Below are 18,512 nucleotides of genomic sequence, written 5' to 3'. Positions count from 1 at the left end.
ACCGTCACAAGCCGCGTTCACACCTACCCTCTGAAACGATGCCAGAAAAAGATAAAATAACTTCGTATATAGATAGGAAACTTCAATGGGGCAAACTGACTCTCACGAGATTGCCCTGACATCTAGTTACTGCGCCAGTTGGCTGTGTTCTCAAGAGCGTAGAACGTATTGAGGAATTTGAGGTCGGAGTTTTGGGAATAAACGTATTTTGCAAGGTAAATGTCTTCAAATATACCAGAAATAGCGTTTAAAACAAACTTGAAATCATTACTGAATGCTATTTATTTAGTGCATTTTTTTTTTAAATGGTCTCAGTTCAAGAAAAAGTACTTTTAATACATATAGCTCGCTTAAGTCTTTGCAATTGGGATTGCGTTACACCAAGGTTCTAGTACGGACTTCGAGTAGTGCGAACTTCTTCAAATATTATTATTCGGGTGCCGCCACCAGATGTCGGCCAAAATTCTGGAGTCATTTCTACAACATGAAGTTTCCTATCTATATACGAAGTTATTTTATCTATGATGCGAGCGCTCCCGCAACGTTTGTATCCCGTCGTGTGAACAGTCACCGTTGCGCGTCCCAGCGTTTCAGATCGCTTCCGCTGAACCGCTTCGTCGGCCATTTTGGCAGCGATTCGTGACGTCATCGAGTCGGTTTTATGCGAACCATGTTCTTTAAATTTTAAGAAAATCGACAATCTTGGATTTTTTGGGCCTAATAAAATTTTTATTAATATTTTACAAGAAAATAATCTTCCAGCTTTTTGCATTCGTTTTTAATTAGATGATTTTAATTTTAATTTTTAGGAGCAGACGAACTCCTAATTACGTGGCCCAATTTTCTTCAAAAGTCATTGGAAATCAAACGCGTGAACAAAAAGATTTCCAAAACGCTAAGAACCGCAGCGAGATCGAAACGAGGCAAAACGTTTCCGTGTGTACGTGTGAACGTGGCTACAGACTGATCAACGCGAGTCCAATACGACACGGAGTTGCGGATGACGAGGGTAAAGTACCTATTAGTATCTCCATAGATAGGTCGGCGCGAAAAAAGCAAAAACTAGCTAAAAAAATCGATCTTCAGATACATTTATAAGAAAAAAAAAGCTCGGCAATATAGATTGACAGGCTGATTTGTCAGTGAAGTCAATATTAGATACGCGCTGTTTCCGGGCCATTTCACGCCGGTCTTCCACGATTGGTCGAGAGATAGCGGAGCGTGCCGGTGTAGATTTTTTTGTCTTGCCCGTAAATCCGTTCTTTTCTCTGGCCTACACCAAAAGACAAATGATTCCTGTAAGTAATAGAGCTTGTCAAACCGAGTCGACGCCTTTAAAAAGCCATTTCTCAAGCGGCTCTTTCACTTCGCTTACTAAGGAAGGGAAAACAAGCTGGACAAGTTGGATATATCCAGTTTCCCTTCATTCGCTGAGAGAGGTTGAACCGGGGTTCAAATATTTTAATGAGAAGGGGAAACTAATGTTATTCCCCCCTCCAAATAAAAATAATAATAATAATAATAATAATCAGCTAGGCTAATACCCAAGGCACCGCCTTAGACCTAAGTCATCAAGCCACTTTTAAAGCCATTAATTCAGGTGGTCGGGTTACAATGCGTAGGAGGGTGGTGGCAAGATTTTCAAATAAACTGTTGAAATTAAACATTTAACGAATCTTAAATTAAAATGAAAAGAAAACTTAACATTATCGGTAATTTTATAATCTGCTATTAGTTTTGAGCAAATATTGGTTTGGTATTAAATTATACTTGAAATTGATTAAGTTCTAAACTAGCAGTTCCAAAACCAGGTAAATCGAGTTACGTGAATTTGCTTTTTCGTGATTTTTAAAATTATCTTTTCAACCTTAAATTTTATTAAAAATAATCCCAATATAGTTTCAAAGTGGTCGTTTTTTACCCTTTTTAAAAGTATCGCGTAATATGTTTTTGTTATATTTAAATTATTATTCTCCAAAATGTTTTTTCTGAGATACATGGTTTTCGAACTAAAGTATGGATATACATAGTTGGGCTATTAGTTGCGGCTTAGCCTTTCTAGTTACAACGCAATGTAATTCAGACTTTTTATGGGCGTTTACAACAAGTGGCACTAGATGACAGAATATTGTTTTAGGTCCACCAAATAAAGTACGATCTAATAATCAGCCTTTGCCCTAGCACATTCTAAGTCATAATTAGTCTTTCAGTTTATATAGAGCCACGTAGCGGCCACCGCGAGAAACTCATTAAGTGCTAAGCAGACAAATATCCAGCTATTTATAAGCTTCTAACGATTATATACTTTATTTCCTTTTGATACTACCACCGTAACAGTAATCGCGATTGCGATAGTCTCGTCAAAGAACAAAAATGACCCAGGTTAAAAAAGTCAAAAAAGGAGAGTGAAAACTTTCTACTCCAATTTGATCAAATATACCGCCAACTCGGATTTTTTATTTTTTTTTGGTTTTCCTTATTGGAAAGTAGGGGTCGTAGTAATCGTTACAAAAACGACGTGAGCGTCTTCTACTGGCGAGAGAGAAGGAAGTGCAGACACGCTTTTACACTTTAAGCGTCCTCCTCGAAAATCCCTTTTTTCCAATTCTTTACTTTCGTCCCCCTGTTTAATAGAATCCGGGAGTCAAGATATGGGAAGTTTCCCCTCAAATCTCTTCCGAGTTTCTTTTTTCCCCATTTTCCCCCTTTAAGTGCCCAAAACACAAAAAAATTTGCTTTTTCATCGATTTTTAAATTTAAGCCTATAGGTGTACTCAAATTTCCAGATTTATATTATTTCAAGGGGATAAAATTGTTAAAAATATCAAGAGTACCTGCCCTAGAGCCAAAGGCGGCGCCAGGATTTTTTCGGAAATTGGGTTCCCTAATAATTTTTGGGACCCCTTCTAAGAAGATTTTATGACCCCTTAGAAGGATTTTGGGGCCCTTAAGGAGGATTTTATGACACCTTAGATGGATTTTGGGGCCACATAGAAGGATTTTTGGCCTCTTAGAAGGATTTTGCGGCCACATAGAAGGATTTTTTGGCCTCTTAGAAGGATTTTGCGGCCACATAGAAAGATGTTTTGGCCTCTTAGAAGGATTTTGCGGCCACATAGAAAGATTTTTTGGCCTCTTAGAAGGATTTTGCGGCCACATAGAAGGATTTTTTGGCCTCTTAGAAGGATTTTGCGGCCACATAGAAGGATTTTTTGGCCTCTTAGAAGGATTTTGCGGCCACATAGAAGGATTTTTTGGCCTCTTAGAAGGATTTTGCGGCCACATAGAAAGATTTTTTGGCCTCTTAGAAGGATTTTGCAGCCACATAGAAAGATTTTTTGGCCTCTTAGAAGGATTTTGCGGCCACATAGAAGGATTTTTTGGCACCGTAAAAGGATTTTGGGGCCCCTTAGAAGGATGTTTCGGCCCCATAGAAGGATTATTGGGCCCTTTAGAAGGATTTTGCGGCCCCATAAAAGATTTTTCGGCCTCTTAGAAGTATTTATTGGCCCATTAGAAGGCACTTGGGGCCTCTTTGGATTTAATGACCACTTATGTTTTCTATAGCTAGCAAAATATGTTAATTAACCTTCAAAATTTAAAATTCTACGCTCGTAATAAAAAATAACATAATTTTCGAGAATTTAAAACTAAATCGAGTACTCGCATATGCCTAAAAATTAGTTATCACTTATTTGTAATTATTTTGCATCCCCTTAGTAGGATTTTGGGGCCCATTTCAAATATAAAGTTAGTTCATGGATTACCGCCTGGCACCGCCACTAGCATAGACAGTCTCGGATAACATCAAATAAAAGAACTTGTCGATAACAGAACCGAAACTTGGTGATGAATATTTTAAAAGGGAAGAAATTAGATGGTATCTTTCAAAGACGTGCTGCGAAAAAGCGATTGAAATTCGCTTTTCTTTTGTACAATCTCGGAAAGAATATTGAAAGAAAGTTAGTTTTATTGATTTTCTCTCAAGGTAAAATTCCAGAACCCAGGTACTGAGGGGGGTAAACTGAATAATAGGTTGTTCTTAAGAATGGGGACGAAAAAAATACAATAAAATAAGAGGAAAATCCTCTCTAAGACGTTATTAAAATGAGGTTTTACTAGAGAAGAACGCAAAACAGACAAATTAGAAATAAAATATAAACAAATTAATTTTTCCATAATCTATGAAATGGATGCAGGATTACGCTAAAACCTTTGATCTAAAAATAATTGAAATGCATTAAAATATAAACATAATTTAATAGTTAATCTCTAATGGATATATTTAGTCTATTGCTTAATAATAAATAAATCAAATTAAGCAAAAGCTTTTATTTTGAAGAGCCATGGAGTACGTAGTTATTAAAGGGAGTAGAATCCTCCTTGTTTGGGAGGGTGCGCCATAGCTTCTCTCTTTTCTCGCTCATGGCGCTAGTCTAGAACGATAGCAGGAACACCCAATTCTTCTATTAGAGGAATCGTGCCCGCCCTGAAGAGGTTTTCTCACTTGAAACATTTATTGTTTCATATTTAGTGTTTTTTTTAAATGCACCCTTAATTAACATATAAACATCAATATCAGAGTTATAAATTAATTATTTTCATTATAGTTTGGAAATTTATTCAAATATAATTTCTTGGTAATGAGGTACGTGGCTTTAGATTCACGAAAGGCGTTCTAGTAGATATGAGAAATTAAAGCACTACCAAAGCGGGGATACTTTTAGTGGGATATTTCACACTACGTATAACACGTGGTTAGAAAAATGAGGGGAGGGAATTATGTATTGCCCCAAATTCCTGAAAAGGTTATACTCCCTTAAAAGAGTAAGTTGCAAATAGATTTTCGGAATATAAACTATTTTATATTTTTAACGTTCATTTGATGATGGTATTTCCGAAAATGTAACTCCCTTGTTGAAATATCGTCGTTTAGTTTATTTAATATTAAAATTAAATTTACGTACAGCGCCCCGCTGCGGATTTTATTCTGAACGATAAGTCATGGACTATGGTTCTGTCTGAATTTTTCCCACTTCTTCTGGTAGATTATATAGTCCCCACTATCCTGCCAAGATGATTCTTGTAATATCATTGCTAGATAATATGGCGATGCCAATTTAGCGCGCGTTCTAAAGGATAAGCGTGAGCGCGTGTTTTTAAAACCGTGCACCCACGTACAAATTTCAGTAGTAGAATCTCATAATTCTATAGGAGATTTTTCGGATTTCACCACGGAATCAGTAGCATCTACTTTTTGTATGCAAGCCTAAACTCTAAGTTGGGGATAGCGGCCAATGAGAAATAACGTGTTGTCAATGACGTCAGTCACCACGCTAAAATTACAATTGTTTTGGCGTTCTACTAATTATTTATAATTAACTACGAAACGGAATTCCAAACAGTGGTACGATAAATTGAAATATAGATCGAATGGTTTATTCGCCATTATTAAATAGATTTCTGACCTTTGAGAAATACCATCCCCCCAATCAATTGTAATTGTAGTGTCACGTATATCAATCATTTCCTAATTATAATTGCCTTTACTATTCGCGACCAAAACGCGTCTAGGTGGAGTAACGGTGCTAGCTTTTGCGAGGTAGCACATATGATCTAGCGTCTGCTACAGACAAATTTAAAAGTCATAAGAACGTTTTTTACTTAAATAAACTTAGAAAAATATAAGCAAACGATGCAAAACTATATTATAATGCAAGTATATCATTATTTATAAAGTCAAATTTAAGAATAACGATGAGGAAAAACTGAGAGCGTCTGCTTTAGGTTTCAATGGCGAACCAAAGGGGGCGTTGCTATAGTTTTCGGTCGCGAATAAATTATATTTTTATAAGTAAATCAACAAAACCTATATCACCCACTTCGAGAATATATTTGGCAAAAGTATCCACCCCAAAATAAAAATCCTAGCAGCCAGTCCAGATAGTTTCAGCCATTTAATTTTCTTAAGTAGATAAGTAAGTAAGGGCTAGTGCTAATCCGCGACGCTATACGCTCTTCACAGATGCCATAATATCTCTGTTGGGTAAATATTATTCCCGTGGATTATAGCCTGCACTCCCACACCCCCCTTTGAATTCTGTCGTGAACAGGCGAACCCAAATTTAACTCTCCCGTTCGGCTGGGCTAACTTAAAATTAATTCTTGCCAGCCAAGATGGTATTCACGGAGGAAGGATACACTCAGCAATTATTCGACAAGCCACCTGTCTCTACACTTTTAATCTCGACTGAAGCGACCCAAAGCGGTAGAAATAACAAACAAATTCGCCTCCCAAAATATCTTTCAAACGAGGCGATTTCAAACGACGAAATTATGAGAATACGCTAATGGTTTGGAATGTGTAATTCAAAAGTCTATAGAAGATTTCTATTCGCATTAGCGTTCAATTATTTTGAATTAATTTCTTCAATTTCTTATTAATCATAATAAGAGATTTATAAGCCTATTACGAAGTGGTACGCGAAGAGAAAGGAAGGAATCCGGTACAAATAACCAGGGTCACCTACACTTTAGGGCCCGTGTTTCGACAAGCGAGGTAGCCTCCTCTAGTTTTCCTGTCGAAAAATGTAAAGCTATCTCCAGTATCATCGGCTTGTATGCAAAGATACATTCTTCTAGCGGAATTTTAATCTATATCTAACCTTCAATAAAATAGTAGTACGTTGTCCCCTTACGGATTTCTTAGTCCACGCTTCATTATATAAATAGTAAAATGTCGTGTTTTTCGATTGGCGACATTACTCTTCGGAATAGCTTATACCGTCGCCTAAGTTATTATTAAGACCCGTGCACGCCTCCCGACGCGACGACCTCTTTCTTTGCTTCTTATTCGCGACAGATGGCTCTCCGATCTAGACGTAATAAGGGGTTTTCAAAGAAGTTAGGCTTAACCTTTTCCATTGAGACTAACCAACAATTGATATCAAAAACATTTAAATTAAAGAAATATTTGTCTTCGACTTTCTTATTCTTAAATTCTTTAAAGCTATAATAAGTAAATTATAAAGAAATTAAGAAACAGTTTGCGCTATTTGCAACGCCATTTTTTTGTACGCCTTAGCTCTTGAAAGTTGAAGCCTTGACTTTGCCTAGGAAACGAGATAATCTTGTGGCCATAATTGTCGAAATGAAAGGTCAAATAATGTGGCAAAAAGTGGTAAATACCGACATGGTGAATGATACTTTTACTGGCATGCCAAATAGTGGCAAATGATAAATTTTAATAAAAATAAAAAACATGCCAAAGAAAAAATATATTTGTGCTATTTTAGACAAATATACTGGATTAGTTTACAGGTTTTGGGCTAGAAACTCAATTATACGCTAATCTACTTATTTCTTTTGGCTATTTTTCAACGATATTTCCTGAGTTTGAATTCGTCTGCTATATATCTATAAGGTATTTTTAATGGTTCTTTTATGAAAAACTGAAACATTATCTCACATGTAAGTGATGCTACATATCTGAAAGATATTATTTACATTTAAATACATTTACTGATTTTTAGTCACTATGACATTATTGGTCACTTTTTGCCAAGTTTGCCACTTTTTGCCACTGACATGGACTTTATTCTAAAAAAGTGACATTTAGGTAACACTGTGGCAGTGCCAGCAATAGGGAAGGCTAGGCTACTGTCAACTTGCGTAATCGAATGGGCCTACAAAACCGAGCGCACAAAACTCAAATTAATTGGCCACCAAAATCGAAATTATGCACACATGAGCAAACCAAACTACGCAAATATTATATTTTGAACAACTACTTAAGATTTTAGGGAAATCTAGTTCAACCAGTCTTTTAACTGAGCTCTCGTCAGCACTTAAGTTAACTTGAGTAAAGTAGGGTGGTACAATTTTACTTAATGGTATCCGCTAAACTACTGATGTTATTCTAGTTATTTATGTAATAAAAGTGTTATTTAGGTATTACAAGATAGAAAACTTAGTTGCCTTTTAAATAAGCCACCGCTTTTGAGAATATTTTAGAAATTTGCTCCATTTATTTGGTTTTCTAACGCGGCAAAAACCGCTGCGTCGAATTTTGGCAATATTTTGAAAGATTGGTGTAGATGCACCAACGACGAACGGAATAAAATGTTTGAACTGCGCTAGTGCCGATACTTGATGCGTAAGGCTTGGTGCTCTCCTCTAGGTTGCGTTATAGATGGCTCATAGCTTTTTTAAGTATGGCGCTGAGGGGCACCGCGCGCCCCCAGCCGTCAGGCGCCAAAACCTATTTTACTACATGATGTGTTATTTCCTTGTATTCCGTTATGAGTGCGGATATAAATGCTAAGAATTTGCTTCAGCCTTTTTCTTTTTCGTCATAAGTCCTACGTAATTAAGTTTTCTATCTTTTGATGCCTAAATAATTAGAATAGCACCAGTAGTTTAGCGGACCATTAAGTAAAATCCTACCAGTAGGGTGAACGACGATGCACTACGTTGTTTTTAAGATAATTATTTTCAGTAACCTTGGTTTATACCAAACTACAGCTAGAATATGTTAGTGAAGCAGAATACACGACGACGCACTACGTTGTTTGGACAAAACTACAGATAGAATACGTGAGTGAAACAAAGTACACGACGACGCACTACGTTGTTTGGACAAAACTACAGATAGAATACGTGAGTGAAACAAAGTACACGACGACGCACTACGTTGTTTGGACAAAACTACAGATAGAATACGTGAGTGAAACAAAGTACACGACGACGCATTACGCTGTTTGGACTAAACTCGAGATAGAATACGTGAGGACACGAAAATACTACAACACAGACGAAATACTACATTATTGTCCTTAATCTCATTTCTTCGCCTTGTAAATAGGCGCCTACGATCTGATCACGTACCCCCAAAACAAATCCTGGCGCCGGCACTGGTTATTCAAAGTACTTTTTCCAGTTCAAGAGCACGCGGCGATTCTAATTCGTTTTAGAACAGTATAACTATGTGCGGGAAGGCTAGGTCGTGCTAGGATCACTAATGACGCAACCAGCAGCCGGGAACCGACTCAACCATTAATCCGCGAGGAGAATATTATCATCTTGCTCCACCGCTAATGTTTTAGAACAAGGAGGCCAAGCTGGGTCCCAAATATTAGTTTCACTCGAAGAGTATGGATACATTTGGCAATTGCTTATAAAAAAGGCGTAGAATTACAATTGTTGAATTTTGAAATTTCACTGTTATGTTGATTTATTCTTTCTTGCGTTTGGGGACTTCTCCAAGGTCCGTAAAAAAATGTACAAAAAATCCACCACCCTTAGAAAATCATGGATAATAAACATAAGTATGGCACAGAACGAATTCGGTTAATGATAGTCTGTCGTGGAGTAATTGCGAAATGGGAAATTTCCGAACAGGATACTCGTCCCTTCCGACTAGTTCCGTTGCCAAAATAGTTGGTTAGTTTGATGGCGAGAAATCCGCCATAGATCTAACGTTAAAAGCGATTTATCCCATACAAAATTAGAACCGTTATACATGACTCCTTACGGCGACTTTTTGCCTAGTTTTATAACTTCTTCAACTTCCTTTGAGAGCGGAAACGGCTATCTCCATGGATACGAGACGAACCGAAGCACGTAGAACGGAGCTAGACCTAACGACGCTTGTTTTAAATTTGACACGGGCGGCGATAGGTTTGTTGGCTGGCGAAATCCTTGATTTGGGGGAAATTTAAACGAAACTACTATAATGTGTCAACATTTTGGAAGAATATTTTATTCATTTCAATATGAACAGGTATTATCGTAAGATATTCGTAGTTTAAAGCTAATCTCTTCGCGACCACTCGCGTTAGGCTTAACTAGCTTTGATCCCTTCGTTGAAACGAAACCGGATTTCGCAGGCAAGATTTCGATTTTTCGCCGCGACTTCGACGTCTTGGGATAAATCGCTGTTAACGCACAGCCTATGTACGATTTTAAATTATAGGGAGCTAGTATATTATAAACTTATGTTATTATATTTAACTTATTATACTTAAAATATTTTATTTTGTAATATGTATTTCCAAATACTGTAGTACCATTTTTGTTTTTTCAAGTCAATTCCCTTCTGTGGTGTTTGGACAAATGAAGCCGCTTATTCATTGTTTGGTGGTCAATGTTACAACTAAGGCTACGTTAGATTAGCTTTTGATACACCTATTCGAACAATACGTGTCGAGACAAAATTAACTTTTTTTTTTAAAAAATAGAGCTAATACCCAAGGCACCACCTTCGACCACATAAGCAATGTTGCTTGTGCGTGATCAAGTAACAGGTGGCCGGGTTACAGTGCGTAGGAGGGTGGTGACAAGCCATTCATGCCACGCGAGCCAACAGCTCCCTACACTAACTATTACCGTTAACCTCAGCAAGTTTTTATGGGAAGGGGAAACCGAAGATATCGGGGGAAAACCCCTTTAACCAGTTTGGAGAGAACTTACTAACTCTACGCAGAAGGAGTGGTTCCGGATTTTTTCACCCAGTACCACTAGCTGGGGTCGAACTTTAAACGGAACTAAACGATAAATTATAAAATATGCAGGGGGTACATTGTACCCCTGTACCCCCCGTTCCTACACCACCGCTCTGATGGGTGCCGTGATAGGGTTTATCCACTACCGCTTTGTAACCAGTGTTTCAGACCCGTTCATGGGGGGGGGGGCGCCAGGGGTTGCTCCGACCCAAAAAAAATCTATTGCTCAATTACCGAAAGGTATGATCTAAAATATTTGTATATAAATCAAAAAGGAAAATTACTTTTACAAGCGAGCTAGTATCAGTAGATATTCGAAACCATTTTACTATAATTTTTGAAAATTGCGTTCGCGCCTCTCACTGCACCAGAAAAACTTTTCAATTGTAGAAATATTGAACCAGCTTATCAAAAATGTTTTGACGGATATTTTAGGGCTACAACCAAGGCATTGGCACCCCCAAAAAGAATTTGAGCGCCCCCGAGTTTTGGCGGCTGTGTACGGGCCTGCAGCGTTTATTTCTTGCTTACCAACAATCGCTCTGGCGGTAGGGGATTTCCACCATCGCACGCCTTGTTTCTGGGGTTTTATGTACTGTGTTTGCGAACGGCGGCGACGGTGACAGTAGCGGCTTCAGAAGCTTTACACTCGGCTATGCTAGGCATGTAAAACTAAAACCTGCGCGAGAAGACTTACTTTCGTACGGTCTAATCATCTGGGATATTACGGGCTTAATTTGGCCCAAGAAAGCGATAGTTAATGACGATCAAAAGCCAGCGGTTAATGGATACTTTCTCCAAATAGCTTTTTTGCGGTCGCAGGTGTAATTCGTGAAGGAAACTACATTATTCGTGAAAGTCAAATTATTTTTATTTTTTTTTAGAAAAAGTTCTAGGTCATTACATTGTTTTAATTATCGCAATTAGGAGGGTAAAACCCACGTATCTCGAGTTACGTGGCATTTGCAATTTGAGCTGAATTAATATTTTACTCGATAATGTAATATAGCAGGAAATTATATAGGTATACACTTGGAATGCCTAAGGATGATTTTTACGGCCGTGATGAAGCTCGTAAAAACGGGCGTGTCTTAAAGCGGGAAAACTCACGAGAAAAACTCTCGCGCCTCGCTACCCTAATTCGACGAAAACTCGTCATTAAGCCTAGTCATGGTTATTATATTATTAGCTTACCTGATTATCTCTTTTATAACCATACAAATCCCTGAAATTAGGTATCACTACACTTCTTTCGCGAAGAACATCATAATTACTTCAAAATATTAAGTACGATAACAAATTGAGATTTTTAAATCCATTGTTTTATAAGGCTATTTTGCGCGGGAAGATCACCTATTTGTTACCATGACGACGCATTCTTTTCGCGTCAAACCTCGAGCCAATGAATTTGAAATGTCGTGTTACGTCTTACACTTGACGTAGTTAAGCCCCGCCTTTTTCTCGACGCGCTTTCGTATCACCGTCCCAATGGAACCTTAGACATTCCAAGTGTATACCTCTATAGTTTCCTGAATATAGTCATTAAATTTCTTAATTTCATAACTTTAACTGGGTATAAACCACGTATATCGAGTTACGTGGCATTTGCAATTTGAGCTGCATTAATATTTTACTCGATAATATAATATAGTCATTAATGTTTTTAATTTCATAACTTTAACTGGGTAAAAACCACGTATATCGAGTTAAGTGGCACTTGCAATTTGAGTAGCATTTATATTTTACTCGTAACTAGAGTAGGTTTTTTTTAATTTTCATAACTTTATGTAGGTAAAAACCACGTATCTCGAGTTACGTGGCACTTTCAATTTGAGTTACATTACTATTTTTCTCGATAATGCAATATTCTCGACCGAAAACTATCGGTACGCCCCCTTTGGTTCGCCATTGAACCTTAGATAGGTAGCGGCTAAAGCAGACGCTATTAGTTTTTCCTCATCGTTATTCGTAAATTTGACTTTATAAATAATGATACTTGCATTTTAATATAATTTTTGCATCGTTTACTTATATTTTGATAAGTTTATTGAAGAAAAAACGTTCTTATAACCTTATAATTGGTCTGTAGCAGACGCTAGATCAAGGGCACAACCTCGGAGAAGCTAGCGCCGTTACGCTGCGTAACTTACGCCACCTAGACTCGTTTCGGTCGCGAATAATAAATTTTGAATTTACAGCCCACTAATTGACCGATTTCAAAATAACGTTTTAGCGCGTGACAGTACCTCTACATCATGAGGTTTAGCAGGCTTATTTATCTGCAGACGCCAAACCAGAGAAGCTAGCGCCGTTACGTCACCTAGACTCGTTTCGGTCTCAAATAGTCATTCATTTTTCTACTTTTCGTAACTTTATGTGGGTAAAAACCACGTTTCTAGAGCAATATTAATAGTTCTTTTTATAAACTAACGTGGCCTTCTTGTTGAAATGTTGCTCTTACGTCACAGTCTCTTACTTTGACAAGCCTACTAGCGCGCGCTACAGTCGCGAGGAATATAGCTTTTTCTAGAGCGCGTGCAAATCGCTCGTGCGAAGAATACACAATTAAAGCTGGGTCTTGTGACGTAAGAGCAACATTTTAACAAGTTCGACAAGACCACTTTTTATTTTATAAAATCAACTATTGTTTACTGGTCTTGGATAATGTAATGTTACGAGAATAGAAGATATAAATTGTTAAAATATTTGCGGCTAAATTGAATTGTTTGCGGTTGTTTCCAATTATTCGATAACATTATTATCAAATCGGGAGCTAATTAAAATTCCCGAAATACCATTGGCAAGGGAGAGTAGTTTCCAATTTTGAGCATACCAAAACTATCTACCAAGTAATCAATACACGTATATTCTAAAAATAGTTAAGTTAATTAAATCTTTACTTGAAGTGCGTCTTTTTATACATTATGTTAATTTGTTAAAATCTATTGTTCTTTCACAAAAACTCCCCAAACTCACCAAACTCCCTAACTTTGTAAAAATAACTGTGTTATCTCCCTTTGGCCCAAACGAAATTTGTGGGTTTTAGTTTATGTATCGATCCTGAAATGAATCTAATCTTCGTGTTGGAAATGGGATCTAATAATCTTTTGCCGCTAGTGGCGTGACCGAGCTAATGCTAAGCAGACGACGGCTGATTTTCGTTTCAATAACACTCGTAGATGCCGGGAGTAGTGGCGTACTCCTGTAATCCCAAGCGTCTGGGAGGCAGAGTTTGTGGATGGCCGTGTGAGGACGACCACCAATCCCCCAACGGGTGGTCGGGATACTTCCGCCACGGGTGTCCCCACCCCTGTCCCCACGTATCCCCCCGTTGGCGTGGCCGTTACACATATCTCACCCTGATTAATCAGTTATTGTGTGTGTGCTGGTGTCTAAGGCCTCGGGTCGACACATATCTCGCCCTGCTCAATCCGGTGGACGGGTGGACCGCATTTGTCCCCCCCCCCCCGTCCCGCTCACGCCTCAAAATCTTCGCCGGGCTCGCGGTCTTCTCAGACCCACTCAGCCCTTGTATAATAAAAAAAACACTCGTAGATCTTGGATTAACTAAACTAAATTAAATCCAAGCTCGTATCATTGTTGTTAAGACTACCAATGAAATAAATATATGTTGTAATGACTACCAATGGAATTATTTCTTGATGCCAAAACTACTAATGACAGAAAATCTGGTTGTTGTGAAGACTACCAATGGCAGAAAATTGGTTGTTGTGAAGACTACCAATGGCAGAAAATCTGGTTGTTGTCAAGTGGAATAAATACTTATTGTCAAGACTACTAGTGGAATAAATACTTATTGTCAAGACTACTAGTGGAATAAATACTTATTGTCAAGACTACTAGTGGAATAAATACTTATTATCAAGACGACTAGTGGAATAAATACTTATTGTCAAGACGACTAGTGGAATAAATACTTATTATCAAGACTACTAGTGGAATAAATACTTATTGTCAAGACTACTAGTGGAATAAATACTTATTGTCAAGACTACTAGTGGAATAAATACTTATTGTCAAGACTACTAGTGGAATAAATACTTATTGTCAAGACTACTAGTGGAATAAATACTTATTGTCCAGAATACTAGTGGAAAAAATACTTATTGTCCAGACTACTAGTGGAATAAATACTTATTGTCAAGACTACTAGTGGAATAAATACTTATTGTCAAGACTACTAGTGGAATAAATACTTATTGTCAAGACCACTAGTGGAATAAATACTTATTGTCAAGACTACTAGTGGAATAAATACTTATTTTCAAGACTACTAGTGGAATAAATACTTATTATCAAGACTACCAATATTATATGTATTGTCCTGAGTATCAATGGAATAAATATGTATTTTCAAGATTACTAATAGGATAAATACTTGTTAATTTGTTATGAATATCAATGGGATAAATACTTGTCAAGAATATCAATGGCATAAATACTTGTCATGAGATACATACTTGTTATGAATATTGATGGAATAAATTTGTATTGTCATGAATATTGATGGAATAAATATGTATTGTCAAGATTACTAATGGGATAAATACTTGTCATGAGTATCAATGGAATAAATAATTACTGTCAAAATTACTAGTGGAATAAATACTTGTTGTCAAGACTACCAATGGAATTAATATGTATGGTCCAGACTACTAATGGAAAAAATATTTGTTGTCATGAGTATCAATGGAATAAATTCTTATTTTCAAGACTACCAATGGAATCAATGCTTGTTGTTCAAACTGCCAATGGAATAAATATGTATTGTCGAGACTACTAATGGAACAAATATTCGTTGTCAAGACTACCAATGTAATAAATAATTACTGTCAAGACTACCAATGTAATAAATACTTATTGTCAAGACTACTAGTGAAATAAATACTTGTTATCAAGACTACCAATGGAATAAATACTTGTTGTCAAGACTACCCATGTAATAAATACTTATTGTCGAGACTACCCATGTAATAAATACTGATTGTCGAGACTACCCATGTAATAAATACTGATTGTCGAGACTACTAGTGAATTAAATACTTATTGTCAATACTACCATAGGAATAAATACTTGTTGGCCAGACTACCAATGGAATAAGTACTTATTATCAAGGCTAGCAATGGAGTTAATATTTGTTGTCATGAGTATCAATGGAATAAGTACTTATTGTCAAGAAGTAGTGGAATAAATACTTAATGTCAAGGCAACGAATGGAATCAATACTTGTGGTTAAAACTACCAATGGAGTAAATATGTATTATTATGACTACTAATGGGATAAATACTTGTCATGAGTATCAATTGAATAAATACTTGTCATGAGTATCAATTGAATAAATACTTGTCATGAGTATCAATTGAATAAATACTTGTCATGAGTATCAATTGAATAAATACTCGTCATGAGTATCAATGGAATAAATACTCGTCATGAGTATCGATGGAATAAATACTCGTCATGAGTATCGATGGAATAAATACTCGTCATGAGAATCAATGGAATAAATACTCGTCATGAGTATCAATGGAATAAATACTCGTCATGAGTATCAATGGAATAAATACTCGTCATGAGTATCAATGGAATAAATACTCGTCATGAGTATCAATGGAATAAATACTCGTCATGAGTATCAATGGAATAAATACTCGTCATGAGTATCAATGGAATAAATACTCGTCATGAGTATCAATGGAATAAATACTCGTCATGAGTATCAATGGAATAAATACTCGTCATGAGTATCAATGGAATAAATACTCGTCATGAGTATCAATGGAATAAATACTCGTCATGAGTATCAATGGAATAAATACTTGTCATGAGTACCAATGGAATAATTAGACTCCGTCTGCTTAGATGATCACGCCACTAGCGGCGAACGTTTCTTCTTAGGCTCTCATTTAAGTACTACAAACTGAAATGGATATTTTCATAGGCGATTTTGATAATTAATTTTTCTTGGAGAATAGCAACAGGAACCCCCATTTAATTCCACTTCTAATTCGAGACCTATTTCGTTTAATCCCTAGATCCTGTGAAAGTGTAATTATTCCGTCGTATTTACCCAAATTCGGGTGATCGGAGTTGGCGAGTGAGGCAGAGAAGAGCGGCTAATTCATCTCCTTCTCTTTATGTTGAAGAAAAATCTGGCTAACGACTTTTTAGCCGCTAATTGAGCGGCAATGTGTCACAAATGGACGCGAAAGAAGGGATACCCTATTTTCATCTCTTTCCCTTTTAATGGAAACCGATTCGGTAGAAGGGTGCGTCAAATTCCGACTATTTCAATCGAAAGATTAAAAGAAACTCGCCAGAGGGGCGGAACACGGCGCAAATTAGAAAAACTAGCCGAGCAAAGACCATTAATTAGGACCCTAACTTGCTATTAATTGTTAATTAGGGATTTATAGCGCAGCGGCTACACTTACGTGTTTTAATTAATGGTATGCTTTTTGATTTTACGCTATTTATTTTTTAAATTGTAAATTTTTTTGTGATATGGCTTACAACGCCAGTGGCGTAGCCAGAAATTCTTTAAGGGGGGGTCGAAGTATGTGAATGTTAAGAGGGGGGTCGAGAAGGGGTGGGAATTTAGTGCAGTCAAAGGTAGGCCCAAGGGGGGGTTTGGACACGGAACCCCCCCCCTTGTCTACGCCACTGTACAACGCGGATCCCGAGCTCTTCGGTTTCCCCTTCCATAAAAACTTGTTGAGGTTAAAGGTAATAGTTAGTGTAGGGAGCTGTTGGATCGCGTGGCTTGCCGCCACCCTCATAAGCATTGTAACCGGGCCACCTGAATTAATGGCTTTAAAAGTCGCTTGATGACTTAGGCCTATGGTGGTGCTTTCGGTATTAGCCTAGCTGATTGTTATTATTATTATCCCAAATATTTTGAACTTAAAAGGAATATAACCTCAGGTATTTGGTGTGGAACACCAACGTTTGCAGCTCTGGACACTCTCACCTTTGGCTTTAGAAATGTTTGGCGCCACTGTACAGGGTAATTTGAACAATTGAAGGGGTCTTCCATAAAGATTGCTTTGAAGGTTTTATTCCCTTTTAAAAAACTGTCCTTGTACCACATAATATTTTGAAATTGTCAGCATAATTTCTGAAGCACTTGAAATTTGGTAACAAACAGGTTATTTCTGGTAAGGTTTTGTTGTAGAAATACCTATCGTAGATTTACACAGAAGGCTATTAGATTCTGAACAAGACGTAGACGAGACACTTAAAGTTTTGTATCAATCGGTGTATTTTAGGTGAAGTTTTGGTGTAAACGGTAATTAATTATTATTGTAACAATAACTATCGTAGTTTTCAACTAGTATATAACACTCAATCCTTTGACACTCCCAAAGATGAGCACTATGGACCGACAACCATCCCCAACTACTGGCAACTAGTCTTTTTAACTGACACGAGCCAATCACTCAGCGACAGACAATCATCAATGTAATATATTCAGTGTTATACTTAGATTTGTTACGTTACTTATGATCCTAGTAGCATATCCAGTGCCGTATTTCCGCCTAGGCCAACCTTGGAAGGGGCCCTCCAGTGACCGTAATTACTGTATTCGAAGTCATAAATCTATAATATAAATCGTAATTTATATTGGAGAAATTCCTAGGTAGAAGATTTTGTTTTAAAATTACTAAAATTAATGCCTGGTAGTTTACGGACGCAGCCTTAAATCGCAATGTTGCATAATTATCGCATATTTAGTCGACGATTGTTAAGAGCTTTTATTTAGTAATATAACCGTAGAGCTCAGACTTCTACGCTGAATCAGGGAAATTCAGCACATCCTAGTTCCATGGATAAGAGTAAATGCAGCGTGTGAAAAGGGGGCCCAGACTCCTTATCTACCTATGGGCCCAGGATCTCCAAGTCCGGCCCTGAGCATATCGTGTGGCTTATAAGATCTGTCAAAATCTAAATACCTATTTTAACCCTTCGAAGATAAAAGGAATTTTTC

This window comes from Leiobunum rupestre, chromosome 10, assembly GCF_980474605.1.
Source record: "Leiobunum rupestre chromosome 10, qqLeiRupe1.1.hap1, whole genome shotgun sequence".
In the NCBI taxonomy this organism is placed as follows: domain Eukaryota; kingdom Metazoa; phylum Arthropoda; class Arachnida; order Opiliones; family Sclerosomatidae; genus Leiobunum; species Leiobunum rupestre.
Note: the sequence above shows the minus strand (reverse complement) of the source record.